The sequence below is a fragment of the Giraffa tippelskirchi genome, chromosome 6 (assembly GCF_054371585.1).
Source record: "Giraffa tippelskirchi isolate mGirTip1 chromosome 6, T2T-mGirTip1v1.2.pri, whole genome shotgun sequence".
NCBI classification, from domain to species: Eukaryota; Metazoa; Chordata; class Mammalia; order Artiodactyla; family Giraffidae; genus Giraffa; species Giraffa tippelskirchi.
Window position 1 is genome coordinate 167,752,562 of NC_137280.1, and position 14,661 is coordinate 167,767,222.

Here is a 14,661-nt window from a genome sequence, read left to right on the forward strand (position 1 = left end):
ACAAACACAAGACAGTGTGGGGACGGGGGGCGTCATGATGAAAATTGGAAAGAAGGAAATAAAGAACTAATTACAAAGATCTGGATCCAGGGGCTAAAATAATAGTTAAGGCAAACACAATACACTTCCTTTGAGAACTTGCATAATTTAAGTCACATAGTTAATAACAAGTAATATTCTTGACTATCTCTAAATGAACAGTTTATCAACCTTAAAACAGACATAATTCCTGCCTCTATAGTGTTTCCTGAAGTCTCTTTAAAAAGAAAGTTCTGGTTGGATTGTCAGAAGTCATGTCACATGGAACTTGCTTTGGTAGAGGCTTTTTAATTCTGTAGACAAAATGAGTTGCATTGGTAAAAATATGTAAAACATGACAGTTTATATGACGGGTTAAAAAGAAAAGTGGACACTCTTGTGCTTTAAGAACAGAGATAGTTAAATAGTAATACAGTTCACAAAGAAGGTTGTTGAGTTCCTGCCCATTACTTAGATCTATCACCTATTGTGTGACACTTCTTTAAGCTAAACATAAACTTCATGAATTCTCAATATTCTTTCAGCCTTTGAAAAGTAATATCCCTTGGAAGACTCCTCACTGAAGAGTAGTTGTCAGAAAAGCTGAGAATTAGTACAAAACAGGTTTAAAAAGAGCAGGCTCCTGTCTTCCAGAAACCTACTGTCTAAAGCAGATAAACATACTACAGATGAAAAGATTCAATTCAGTTCAGTCACTCAGTCGTGTCTGACTCTTTACAACCCCATAGACTGCAGCACGCCAGCCTTCCCTGTCCATCACCAACTCCCGGAGCTTGCTCAAACTCATGTCCATCGAGTCAGTGACACCATCCAACCATCTCCTCCTCTGTCATCCCCTTCTTCTGCCCTCAATCCTTCCCAGCATCAGGGTCTGTTCCAGTGAGTCTGTGCTTCGCATCAGGTGGCCAAAGTAATGGAGCCTCAGCTTCAACATTAGTCATTCCAGTGAATATTTAGGACTGATCTCCTTTAGGATGGACTGGCTGGATCTCCTTGCAGTCCAAGGGTCTCTCAAGAGTCTTCTCCAACACCACAGTTCAAAAGCATCAATTATATGGTGTTCAGCTTTCTTTATGGTCCAACTCTCACATTCATACATGACTACTGGACAACAAATAGATTTGACTAGATGAAACTTTGTCGGCAAAGTAAAGTCTCTGCTTTTTAATATACTGTCTAGGTTTGTCATAGCTTTTCTTCCAAGGAGCAAGCATCTTTTAATTTGAAGCCTGCAGTCACCATCTGCAGGGATTTTGGAGCCCAAGAAAATAAAGTCTCTCACTGTTTCCATTGTCTCCTCATCTATTTGCCATAAAGTGATGGGACCAGATGCCATGATTTTCATTTTTTGAATGTTGAGTTTTAAGCCAGCTTTTTCACTTTCCTCTTTCATTTTTATCAAGAGGTTCTTTAGTTCCCCTTGGTGGTGTCATCCGCATATCTGAGGTTATTGATATTTCTCTGGGCAATCTTGACTCCAGCTCGTGCTTCATCCAGCCCAGCGTTTCTCATGATGTACTCTGCGTATAAGTTAAATAAGCAGGGTGACAATATACAGCCTTGATGTACTCCTTTCCTGATTTGGAATCAGTCTGTTGTTCCATGTCCAGTTCTAACTGTTGCTTCCTGACCTGCATACAGACTTCTCAGGAAGTAGGTAAGGTGGCCTGGTATTCACACCTCTTTAAGAATTTCCCACAGTTTGTTGTGATCCACACAGTCAAAGGCATTGGTGTAGTCCATAAAGCAGAAGTAGATGTTTTTCTGGAACTGTCTTGCTTTTTTGATGATCTGATGGATGTTGGCAATTTGATCTCTCGTTCCTCTGCCTTTACTAAATCCAGCTTGAACACCTGAAAGTTCTCAGTTCATGTACTGTTGAAGCCTGGCTTGGAGAATTTTGAGAATTACTTTGCTAGTGTGTGAGATGAGTGCAATTGTGCAGTAGTTTGAGCATTCTTTGGCATTGCCTTTCTTTGGGGTTGAAATGAAAACTGACCTTTTCCAGTCCTGTGGCTACTGCTGAGTTTTTCAGATTTGCTGGCATATTGCATGCAGCACTTTCACAGCATCATCTTTTAGGATTTGAAATAGCTCAACTGGAATTCCATAGCCTTCACTAGCTTTGTTCACAGTGATGCTTCCTAAGACCCTCTTGGCTTCACATTCCAGGATGTCTGGCTTTAGGTGAGTGATCACACCATCATGGTTATCTGTGTTGTGAAGATCTTTTTTGTATAGTTCTTTTGTGTATTCTTGCCACCTCTTCTTAACATCTTCTGATTCTGTTAGGTCCATACTATTTCTGTCCCTTAGTGTGCCCATCTTTGCATGAAATGTTCTGTTGGTATCTCCAATTTTCTTGAAGAGATCTCTAGTCTTTCCCATTCTATTGTTTTCCTCTATTTATTTGCATTGATCACTGAGGAAGGCTTTCTTATCTCTCCTTGCTATTCTTTGGAACCCTGCATTCAGATAGCTATATCTTTCCTTTTCTCCTTTGCCTTTGCTTCTATAGGTATCTATTTGCTTCTCTTCTCTTCTCTTCTCAGCTATTTGGAAGGTCTCCTCAGACAGCCATTTTGCATTTCTTTTTCTTGGGAATGGTTTTGATCACTGCCTCCTGTACAATGTTACAAACTTCTGTCCATAGTTCTTCAGGCACTCTCTCTGTCAAGTCTAATCCCTTGAATCTATTTCTCACTTCTACTATATAATCATAAGGGATTTGATTTAGGTCATACCTGAATGGTCTATTGGTTTTCCCTACTTTCTTCAATTTAAGTCTGAATTTTGCAATAAGGAGTTCAGGATCTGAGCCATAGTTAACTATGTCAATGAAGTACAGGAAAATACATGTTAGCTGTTGAGAGATAAGAGAGATTAGATGTTTTCTTACGTATGATCTTCCTGAAAGTAGGAACTGTGTCTTTTGCATGCATTTAACTGGATCTGAGATGAAAAAGGAACACTAGAAAAGCCAGCAGGTGTGGAGGACAATGACAGTGAGTGGCTGTTTTTATCACCCAGGACCCACTCATGTTTCTCTTGGTAGTTCTCCTTCCCTCTCAACATGTAGGTTCCAGGTGAGCTTCCCCAGATAGCTTGGGGATGGTGTGTGACACAGACCTAAAGCAACCAGCATGGCACATTACCCTGGGCCAGGCTGACTGGCTCAGTGATGGGCCCCTGATCCAATTAGAGACAAAGAGGTACTTCTTGCAATCCGAGGACAAAGATTTGCACTCATTTTTGCATGGCATTTGAAGACCAGGCCACAGAAGGTTAATAACTGCTGCTGATCATGAGGGAGGACCCTCCTGAGGTCACAGTTGACGAGGACAATGTAGAGATGAGAGATGGAAAGAGAAATCCCAGTCCCAGTTGGCATTGGTTGAGTCCCTATATCCAGCTGGACCATACGTCTGCCAGTCAGTTGCTACTTTGAAACCCAGGCTTCATCAAAGAAAAAGGACCTCTTTCTCTTTTCTTCAGTCTTCCATAAATGATTTCCGGTCCGCACAACCATCCTTTTTATTTTCTGTGAGTCCGCTCATTCTGCCCCTCCCCAAATGTGCCTGTGTTTCAGAATTGTCTTATGTGTGTGTAGGACTGCTGACCTTCCAGAATATGAGTTCACCCAGGAAAAGGATTATAATCTTATTCTTTTCATATCCACAGATCCTACACAGTTTAACTTCTGGAACATAGTAGGCACTCAAACTAATTGCAGAGATCGTGTGTGTGGCATTGTGCAGAGACTTGTACAGCCAGCACAACTAGGTTCAAACTAGATATTTTCTACAGTATAGAGCATCTTAGGGCTCCCCTGGGGGCTCAGACAGTAAAAAGTCTGCCTGTAGTGCAGGAGACCTGACTTGGATCCCTGGGTTGGGAAGATCCCCTGGAAGAGGGCATGGCAACCCACTCCAGTATTCTTGTCTGGAGAATCCATGAAGAGGAACCTAGCGGGCTACAGTCTATGGGGTCACAAAGAGTCAGACACAACTGAGTGACTAACACGCACACACAGACCCAGAGCATCTTGGTACCTTAGTTTCCCCATATGTAAAATAGGGGTAATAACTTTCACAACTTGTAGTAAAAATTAGGTAATGTTTGAAACATCTCTATGATCCCTAGCTTACAGGAAGTCCTGAATAATTACTGTTTTTTTTCAACTCCATTCCCAGTAAACATTATATTAATTGATAATTCAAGTAAGTGGTAATGAGAATGTGATAGAGAACTATAGTTATAGGAAAAAAGAAGACCACGTTTAGGAGCTAATATAAAGTAAAACAACAAATTTTGGTGACTAAATAAAAAAAAAAACACATAATTGAATGTAGTCTAGAAGATGTGAGGATTGAGAGACCACTGATGATTTCATCATGATGCGGGGAGAAAAAAAGCACAGACCATGTTATTGCTGATTAACAAATCCTCCTCCAAAGTTCCAACAATGTAATTGGCAGTTGCAGTGGTAAACTGTAATTTAACTGCTGTGAACATGTTTATTAGTCAGACTCTAATTCTCTGTTAGGACCTCCATCAGCCATTCCAGTAACTAATTGCCCAAATTAAGTTATAAGCATTGAGCTCATTGATAAACAATTTAATGATAACACATAGCATATGGCAACAGCAAAAAAGAAATAGCTGAATATCCAAAGTGAGGTAAAGCTACCCTTGGAGATAATCTGAATATTTGGTTGGTACTAGGCCTTCTTATTGGAGAAGGAAATGGCAACCCACTCCAGAATTCTTGCCTGGAGAATCCCAGGGACGGGGGAGCCTGGTGGGCTGCCGTCTATGGGGTCGCACAGAGTCAAACACGACTGAAGTGACTTAGCAGCAGCAGCAGCAGGCCTTCTTATGGAGTGTCCACTGAACCCTTCTGATGAGATTTGCCAACTGGAAACATGAAGAATGTCTAAATAATAAAATAAAGTGAAGGCTGAAACATCTATTTAGTATATGGATACAGTACAGGTCAGTGAATGAAATAATTTAGCCCAATAATCTCTTTTTCCTTACTTAGAAAAGAGTTCAACTTAATTTTGACAATGCATTTCCACTGACGGACTGGACAGTGCCAATAAGGTCAAAAAGATTATGTGTATATTATCTGTAGTATTAAGCACATTTCTATTCAAGCAATATAAATCTCTGTAACAAATTAAGACAAGAGAATTCCCTAGTGGTCCAGTGGTTGGGACTCTGTGGTTTAACTGCAATGCCCCAGGGTTAATCCCTAGTCTGGGAGCTAAGATCTCACAGGCCATGTGGTGTGGCCAAAAAAAAAAAAAATTAGACAAGGAGGGTAGCATCTAGGCTATGGGACCTTTGGTGAATAGATATATCTGGATAGTTGACTTTTTTGGAAAGTTGATTTTATAATTTATGCACCCAAACTCTTTTAATTGTGTTGAGTAGAATTCTTTCCAATATAAACCACTAATTTTGCCTGACTCTTTAAACAAAGAATATTAATGACTCAAATTGATCATTATAAATGACAATTATTAAAGCCTCAAATGCTTGAATACCCTTCCAACTATTATTTTCATTACTAGGAACTTACCTTTATAGCATAATCATAAAGGTATACAAGTATTTTACTTCAAAGATACTCATATAAGATCAGTTTCAGAAATGATTATTTGATGTATACTCAAAAGCCATGGAAATAGTATAGAACATGAATAGAATATGCAACAGTTACAATATGTTTACGAAGTAAAAAATGACAGTGAATATGTCATAGTTTTTAGAAAGAAAATATAAATAGTACTGTGAAAGCTATTGTGCCGTGATGTAGCGACCTTCGGAGCTACTAATGGGTATAGAGCTATTTGCTCTAACACACATACAACAATCAGGCTCTGGTATAGTCCTTCTCAGGTCTTGACCTGACTTTTGGAATGCCTCTGCCTTTCTTCATGGCTGTAAGACTGTCTGCTCCATCTTCTCAGCACTGACGGTGCACCTGTCCCTTGCAGCCCTCCTTCATTTTCATTCCCTTAGCATCATGAGGTTGAATAGGACATCAGTGATCACCGAAACCAATCACCTTCGAGATATTTACGTCACCTCATTGACAACTCTGTCAAATGCCATCCAGCTGAAACCTGGACCCATCTATCTGGACAGCTGACTTCATTCTCTGGCTGCATATAGCTCCTTTCAGCCTTGTGAATTTTTTTTTAATCTATTAATCCCCTTACAATATTCATCTTTTGCTTTTAATGATAGCCATTCAAATCTGAACTCCTTTCTAGTTACCATTTTTTAAATATTTGAAAATAACTATCAAAGTTTTCTCCTTTCCTTCATTTTTCACTCATTTACACCCTACTAGGGCTTCCCTGGTGGCTCAGAGGGTAAAGCGTCTGCCTGCAATGTGGGAGACCTGGGTTCAATCTCTGGGTTGGGAAGATCCCCTGGAGAAGGAAATGGCAACCCACTCCAGTATTCTTGTCTGGGAAATCCCATGGACAGAGGAGCCTGGTGGGCTATAGTCCACGGGATCGCAAAGAGTCGGACACGACTGAGCGATTTCACTTTTCTTTCTTTCTTTGGTGATGGGCACTGCTCTAGACACTGAATGAAGAGCAATGAATGTAGCAATGAGTAAGTCCAATAAGGTCCCCATCCTCACCCAACTCACATTCTAGCAAGGGAGATAATATCAAGAAAATGAATAAGTAAATAAGATAATTATAGATCACAGGAGTTATCAGGCAGAACCTAAATGGGCGTTTGTTTTAGAAAGGCACTAGAAGAGACTGAGTACATAAGGAAGCACCATAACTGAATAAAGACCTGAAAGTTGATGCTCCACCCGTGGAAAAGCCAAGGGGAAAGCACTTTAGGCAGAAGGAACAGGACATGAATTCACTCTTAGATAAGGGAACTCTCAAAGTGACCTAGGAACATAAAGGAGACAAGCAACAGTTACTGGTGAGGGTGAGGAATGGGAGAAGCAGGGAGGGTGAGATGAGGTGGAAGAGGTACACAGCACCAGATCGTGTAGGGACTTGGTAAAAGGCTTAGATTTCCTTCCAAATCCAAAGGCAAGTGACAGGCATGAACGTGATAAAATCTGATTTATGTTTGAAAAGATCATTCCAGCTGCCCAAACATTACAAATTCCTACAACCGTTTCTCACAGGAATGGTTTGCATTACTTCTCTTGGTCCCACCCCTCTAAACATGCTCTAGTTTTTCTACATTCTTCTCCAGGAGGGAGCCCAGGGCTAAAGGTGGTGCTTTGGGTGCAATCTGATCACCTGGAGTAAAGTCACCTCTCCTACCTGGGATGTTCTTCTACTACGTAGCTAAAGATTAAGACGGCCAGCAAGGTTGAAGGTCATATAAAGATGTTTTCAAGAACAGAAGTAAATGAACGCTGTTTGAGGGCTCAAAACAGTGGTTCTCAACCTTGCCTGCACAATACAATCAACTGGGAAGCTTTGAAAAAAAGATGGTGTTTAGACAACATCCCAGGCCAGTTAAATCAGAATCTCTGGAGGTAGTCTTTTCAGCCTCCCACCTGGTTTCATTATGCACCCAAGGCTGAAAACCATGAGAGAATGGCTAGCTCTGTGGATTCCAAATTTTATTTTGAGGAGGAGAAATGTGACAAAGGCAGCCTAGCAAATATGCTTTTGTGAGAAGGAAGCTTAACGTGCAGAGATATCATCAGAGGATCTAGTTGAAATACATATTCTGATTCCCTGGGTCTGGGGCAGAGTCCAAGAACCTGAATCTGTCAATAATTTCCAAGTGATACCGTTGCTGCTGGTTTAAAAGCCACACTATTGAATCAGCAAGGGGCCAGCCCAGAAGTTCTCACAACAGGCACCAGAATCATTTGGACGGTTTGTTAAAACACAGGTTACTGAACCCCACTCTCAGATATTCTGATTCAGCGGATTCAGGGTGCGGAGAAACCCAAGAATTTGCATCTCTAACACCTCCCCAGGTGGTACTGGCATACTCCCCAGGAGATAGCTTGTACAGGGACCACCCTTTGAGGTCGGCTGAGCTACACAATGAGGAAGAAACACACGAATTACAGGCTCTGAAGTCTGGAGCACACACTTTATGTTTGACTTTCATGACCTGCAAAACGTTTCAGGTCTTTTTGTTCTCCCCTGAATCCCATCTAGGCACACTGTTAATGTATATTTTCCACAGAAAAATGCTAACTAACAGGAATTTTATTTCGAGAAGGAGAAATGTGGCAATGGCAGGCTAGCAAATATGCTTTTGTGAGAGGGAAGTTACTTTGGAACACTGAAAGTAACTTCATATGTTTTATCACTAAGACAGGCTTATGCTAAATTTTGAATTATCTCTCTCATAGATTTTAGCTACAGTATGCAACCAGTTTCCCTAATTAGTAAAACCTCAAATATTCTGAATCCTTTTATTTTTGTTGTGTATCTACCTATTCACTTCCTTGCTCGCTTTGTTTCAATGCATCTTTGTGTCTTTTTCTTGTGAACATGCTGCATAATGCAAACTAATAAAAATACATATTACTGAAGTGTAAGGAGTTGAGAAACATAAATAGAAAATAAAGTGAATTGCTCTTCCAGCACCAAGTGTTTTCAGCATGCATTTTTCAGAATAACATCTTTCCTTCAGACTCCTCTGCATACCAAACATTTGACGGAGATATTACATTCCATTTGTTATATATATTTCTGATGTGACATCGTTCATTTCCTTTTTCTATCATTCTGTGACTATTTTGTTTATTAATAAAATGTATTTAACGTAATAAACCAGAAAGTCTAGTCTCCCTATAAAAATATTTCATCAATATATTTTTTGTTGACGTCCAGGAACTACAAAATAATACATGATCCACTGGCCATAACAGCTGTCCCCAACCTTTTTGGCACCAGAGACTGGTTTCGTGGAAGACAATTTTTCCATGGACCAGGGTGGGAAGGGTGGTTTTGGGATGATTTAAGTGCACATTCATTGTGCACTTTATTTCTGTCTGTGGCAATCTCAGGATATTCCACCCTGACTTTAAAGTTAGGGTTCAGACTCCTGTGAGAATCTAAGGCCACCACTGATCTGATAGAAGGTGGAGCCCAGGCGGTAATGCAAGCAATGGCGAGCAGCTGTAAATATAGCTGAAGCATCCCTCACACTCCAGCCACTCAGCACCTGCTGTGCAACCTGGTTCTTAACAGGCCATGGACCAGTCTGTGGCCTGGGGCTTGGAGACCCCTGGTCTATGACGTAGTACAAAAAAAATCTACCAAGCTTAGCACTCTTCTGTGAATCAGTTGAAAATTCATACAGTTGTGATACAGTCTTTTTGTAAAAGCCCGAAAACAATTATAGCACAGTTCTCCTCAATATACCATGAATTCTTACAGCTGTACGTTATAGTATGAATATGCAAACTGCATACTTGTCAAGCCAGACATGGGAGGGTAGATGATTGGAAAGCTTCAAGTGTTGTATCAGTTTTGACTCATTCTCAGAACAAAGGAGAGTAATAAAAAGTACATAATGGAATTCTTTCTCCTATTCAATTTGTTTATTGATTTATGGGGGTGATGGGGTGCTCTCCTGAGCTACAGAGGGAATGGTCTAGTGGTTAAGATAAACCACAGGTCAGATTTATTAGATTTGTCCACAGTCAGCAGTTGTGATCTTCTGCTGGTCTTGCCTTTCTTGGACTGCAGCACTTCCACCGTATTCACATCTTCTTTCACCTTGCCAAAGACCACATGCTTGCCATATCTAGCAGAAACTGTTCACCTCAGCTTGGGACTTGAACCCACGTGTTCAGGACTGGAACCCAACCAACACCCAGTTTGGGACTCGAACCCACATGGCTGGGCCTGGAACCCCACAGTCTTCCCACAGAGATCATAGACCTTGTTTCAGGACCTAGTGAAGCTCAGATTCTTGATGTCTCATCACAGAAAGAATTTGATGAGAGATAAAGTGGTAAGAAGTGAATTTATTCAGAGAAACACACTCCACATATAGACTGTGGGCCGTCCCAGAGGGTGAGTATGGTCTCCTATACAATTTAACATGTCAAATTACTTTACATTTTTTTAACCCTCCTGATTAGAAACATCCCCTAAAGGATAACAGAAAGGAAAAGAAAAAAAAAAAAAAAAATCCCATCAAGGTACGTTGTATTGAATTATTTTCAAGAAAATAAAAGAGAAAGATCAACGTAAGGACTTATATAATAATAAAGCTATTCCGGCAGAAACCCAAACAGAAATTAGAAGTTTCACATTGAAAAAAAAAAAAATGGGATTTGATGGGCATCTTGTTTAACATCAGTCCTGACAGTTTAAGAAATCAGTGAGTTAACATGGAGGGCCTTGCAAACAAGCATAGAAAAACCAAGGGATACACCGAGACTCAGATTCCTTGTGATAAGTGTTAGGTAGATGTCAGACAGTGAATTCAATGATAAGTTAAATTTTTATTTACCTCTTTCTCATAGCATTTAGTTACACCCCTCAACCAGCTTTGTAATTTCTTTAACAACTCCTTTACTGGATTACCCAGTATTGACTAGCTCCAGGATCCATGGGTGAAACTGCATTCCTGAAGTCACTAGGTTATGAGTATTGCAAATGCACATAGACTGATGTGTGCTTTTTAAGTGAGCTAGCCCTTGTAAGCAACCCTTGAAACATTAGCATTTTGGCAGCTGGGAGGGAAAGATGACCAAAAGCACTGGCAGCTGAAGTAGCTGTACCTGTCGCTGTTGTTGTTCAGTTGCTAAGTCGTTTCGGTCCCTGCGACCCCATGGATTGCAGCACGCCAGGCTCCGCTGTCCTTCACTATCTCCTGGAGTTTGCTCAGACTCATGTCCATTGAGTTGGGGATGCCATCTAACAATCTCATTCTCTGAGACCCCTTCTCCTGTTAGCTTCAATCTTCCCCAGAATCAGGGTCTTTTCCAATGAGTCAGTTCTTCGCATCAGGTGGCCAAAGTATTGGAGTTTTAGCTTAGCATCAGTCCAGTGAATATTCAGAGTTAATTTCCTTTGGGATGGACTGGTTGGAACTCCTTGCAGTCCAAGGGACCCTCAAGAGTCTTCTCTAGCATCACATTTCAAAAGCGTCAATTCTTCAGCGCCCAGCCTTCTTTATGGTCCAACTGCCACATCCGTACATGACTACTGGAAAATCATAGCTTTGACTAGACAGACTTTTGTTGGCAAAATGATGTCTTTGCTTTTCAATACCCTTGTTAGGTTTGTCATAGCTTTTCTTCCAAGGAACAAGTGTCTTTTAATTTCATGGCTGCAGTTATTGTCCACAATGATTTTGAAGCCCAAGAAAAGAAAATCTGTCGCTGCTTTGGCTTTTTCCCCTTTTATTTACCATGAAATGATGGGATCAGATACCATGATCTCAGCTTTTTTAAATGTTGAGTTTCAAGCTAGCTTTTTCACTCTCCTCTCACTTTAATCAAGAGGCTCTTTAGTTCCTCTTCACTTTCTGCCATTAGAATGGTATTATTTGCATATCTGAGGTTGCTGCTATTTCTCCCAGCAATGTTGATTCCAGCTTGTGATTCATCCAGCCTGGCATTTTGCATGATGTACTCTGCATACAAGTTAGATAAACAAGGTGACAATATACAGCCTTGTCGTACTCCTTTCCTAGGAATTATTATTCAACCCAATACTAAATGTGTGTAATTTCTTCCATGACCAGAAATGGGACAAGCTAAGATCAAATTATTGGTTAGAAAACATTGCTAAACAGACAACAATAAAACCCCCAAAACAAGTGTCATTTGACAAAAAACAAGCCCAGAAAGTAATTATATGCAAATGTAAGATATTCCAACTGAACTGATTTGGAGAAAATGCTACTTAGAGTTCTATAGTAGTCCTTCAGAAGCCAGTATCTTCAACATTTTCATTAAAATCTTGGAGTGGAGATTTTAATACTAATAAAATTTATAAACGACTAGGAGAATATATATACAATGATATTTTTGAAAAATTAGAATTAAAATAGAATATGAACCTGAAAGTTGGTAAAATGGGTTAAAAATAAAAATAGTTCATTTAGTAAAGAAAAACGTGAAGTTGTTCACATAGAAAGCAGTGAGTCGTATGAAATGCTAATGAGAACAGAACACCAAAGAACATAAGAAAAAGGAAAAATATCAATAATGTGTCACTAATACAAAAATTCTTTAATGTACTTTATCCTTCATTAAATATAGTGTTTAACATAATTGAGTGAGTTTCACTTGGAATGCTTTGTTTTAGTACCAAGTGAAATTCACTCGGGTGTATTATGTAATAAAAGAGATACAAATTCTATCATTCAGAAGAAAACAGAAGAATTACTAACAGGTCAATAAAGAAATTACTTCAATGCAAAAGTGGTAGAAATGTTTTAGTCCAAAAAGAAAAAGAAGACAAAGCAAAAAAGATAAAACTCTTGTATAATATATAAATGGAAAATACTACTAGGGATAATGTTTGATTTTTTTTTAATTGCAGTAGAGTTGATCTACAACATTGTTGGTTTCTGCTGTACAGTAAAGTGATTCAGTTATACCTATGTATACATTCTTTCTTATATTCTTTTCCATTATAGTTTAGCACAGGATGTTGAATATAGTTCCCTGTACTATACAGTAGGACCTTGTTGTTTATCCATTCTATATATGAGAGCTTGCCTCTGCTAACCCCGAACTCCCAATCCAACCCTCTTCCACCCTCCCCACTGGCAACCACAAGTGTGTTCTGTGTCTGTGAGTCTGTTTCTGTTTTGTAGATAGATTCATTTGTTTCATCTTTTAGATTCCACGTATAAGTGATATGTTCCTAGTCTTTCTCTTTCTGACTTACTTCACTTAGTACAATCATCTCTAAGTCAATCCATGTTGCAGCAAATGGCATATTATTTCTTTTTTTTTATTCCTGAATAGTACTCCATCGTATATATGTACCACATCTTCTGCATCCCTTCATCCTGTAGATGGAGATTTAAATTGTTTCCATATCTTGGCTATTGTAAATAGTGTTGCTGTGAACATTGGGGCGCATGTATCTTTCTAAATTATAGTTTTGCCTGGGTATATTCCCAGGAGTGGGGTTGCTGGATCACATGGAAACTCTATAAGAGACATGTCAGACAGTGATTTTTAATTATCTCCTTCTCACAGATCTTAGCTATACTGTTCAACTAGCTCTTCAGACTCAACTCTCTTAGAGACATGTGTTTGAATCCTACCTCCTCAACTACCAAGCATGACTTCACCTTTTAATTTCCTTATCTGTACAATGCAGCAAATAATGGTCACAGATTGGAGGGTTGTTATGAGAATTTAATAAGATAATAGTGTAGTTTACATTGGTTTCTGAGCTAATTTCCTATGTTAATTAAGAGAATTTAGTTACTATTATGCCTTTCTAAAGCCAAACACAAGTAACACAAAACAGATCTCAACTATGGATTATTTTAAAATCAAGTTATTCTTTTCCCAAAATAAAGGGGATAGTCTAAAACATATTCCCAAATGTGCAAACAAAGCTTGTTTATAATATTTTATTCTATTTCAAGAGTGACTTTTGTCTTTAGACAAAACTATACTTTGTTCTCACCCTTATTATCTTTTGTTCCTTAAATTTAACTTCTAAGATTTCTAAACTCAACATCTTCTTTCCTGCCTAAAACCTTTCTGTACTCACTCTTTACTCATTCCACATTCATATGATTTCCAATCTACTTTTTTTTAGTCTTTTTCCCAACAGGCCTACATTTCCTATCACTTCTCTGGCTGCTTTGATCAAACTGACTGTCCTGACTTTCACATGAAATATGAGGCACTCTAGGTGTTGCCAGGACATGGGAGAAAAACCTAGGTCATTAATGTCTAAACTATAACCCAATGCATCATTTTACGTATTTTATCGTATATCGTTATCAAAAAGGTTTTTGTGTTATCTTTACACAAGTTTACTGAAGATAGGTATTTTTTTTTTAATTTACTGGTCATTTGGGTACCTACAAGGGAAAGAACATAAGATACGCATAGATAGGTATGAAATGAAATCAGTCATAACCAGTACCCTACAGTCTTTCACGATCCATGAATCCTATCACTGAAAAGTGAAATATCTGAAGGGTCAGATGAAGGAAAATTTGGTTCCAATTTCATTAAAGTAATTTTAGTAATATGAAGGCTGTTAAAAACAAAAATATTTATACAAGAGAAAAATAATTCTGAGACTTCATCTGCTTACTGAAATGAAATAAAATTGATTATTCAAATTGCACATTTTTACACACAGCATGAGAATTCAGGGCTGGATACAACCAACATCCCGATGTCAGGCAAGGAAATGTTGAAGGGATTTTTCACCATGAAAATCTAACAGAAATCTTAAAGCTAATAAGTCCAAAACTAAAGTTTTGCTTTTCCTCACAGAAAATATTTACCTTTACCTCTGCCCTCTGCACCCACTCTTTTGTGTTTGAAGAACTGGCTAACCAAAAATCACCACCCTTCCCTCAGATATTTGAAGATAACTCACTTCTGCTCTTCCTCAAATGACTCAGACGGGAAAGAGCCCTCCCCGTCCT

At 39.1% G+C, this 14,661-nt stretch overlaps 1 protein-coding gene across 4 annotated transcripts in view; it reads left to right on the forward strand.

Moving 5' to 3' along the window:
• The window catches only part of LOC145509640 (uncharacterized), a 596,722-nt gene that overhangs the window by 573,743 nt on the left and 8,318 nt on the right, over nt 1–14,661 (forward strand). The window contains exon 1 of one of the 4 annotated variants that reach the window (XR_014056260.1): nt 4,586–5,034. The exons of the other annotated variants lie outside the window; for them this stretch is intronic. The gene's annotated coding sequence lies outside the window, so the exon portion shown is untranslated. Of the gene's footprint in view, nt 1–4,585; nt 5,035–14,661 lie in introns of those variants that run through there. 4 annotated transcript variants of the gene reach the window in all.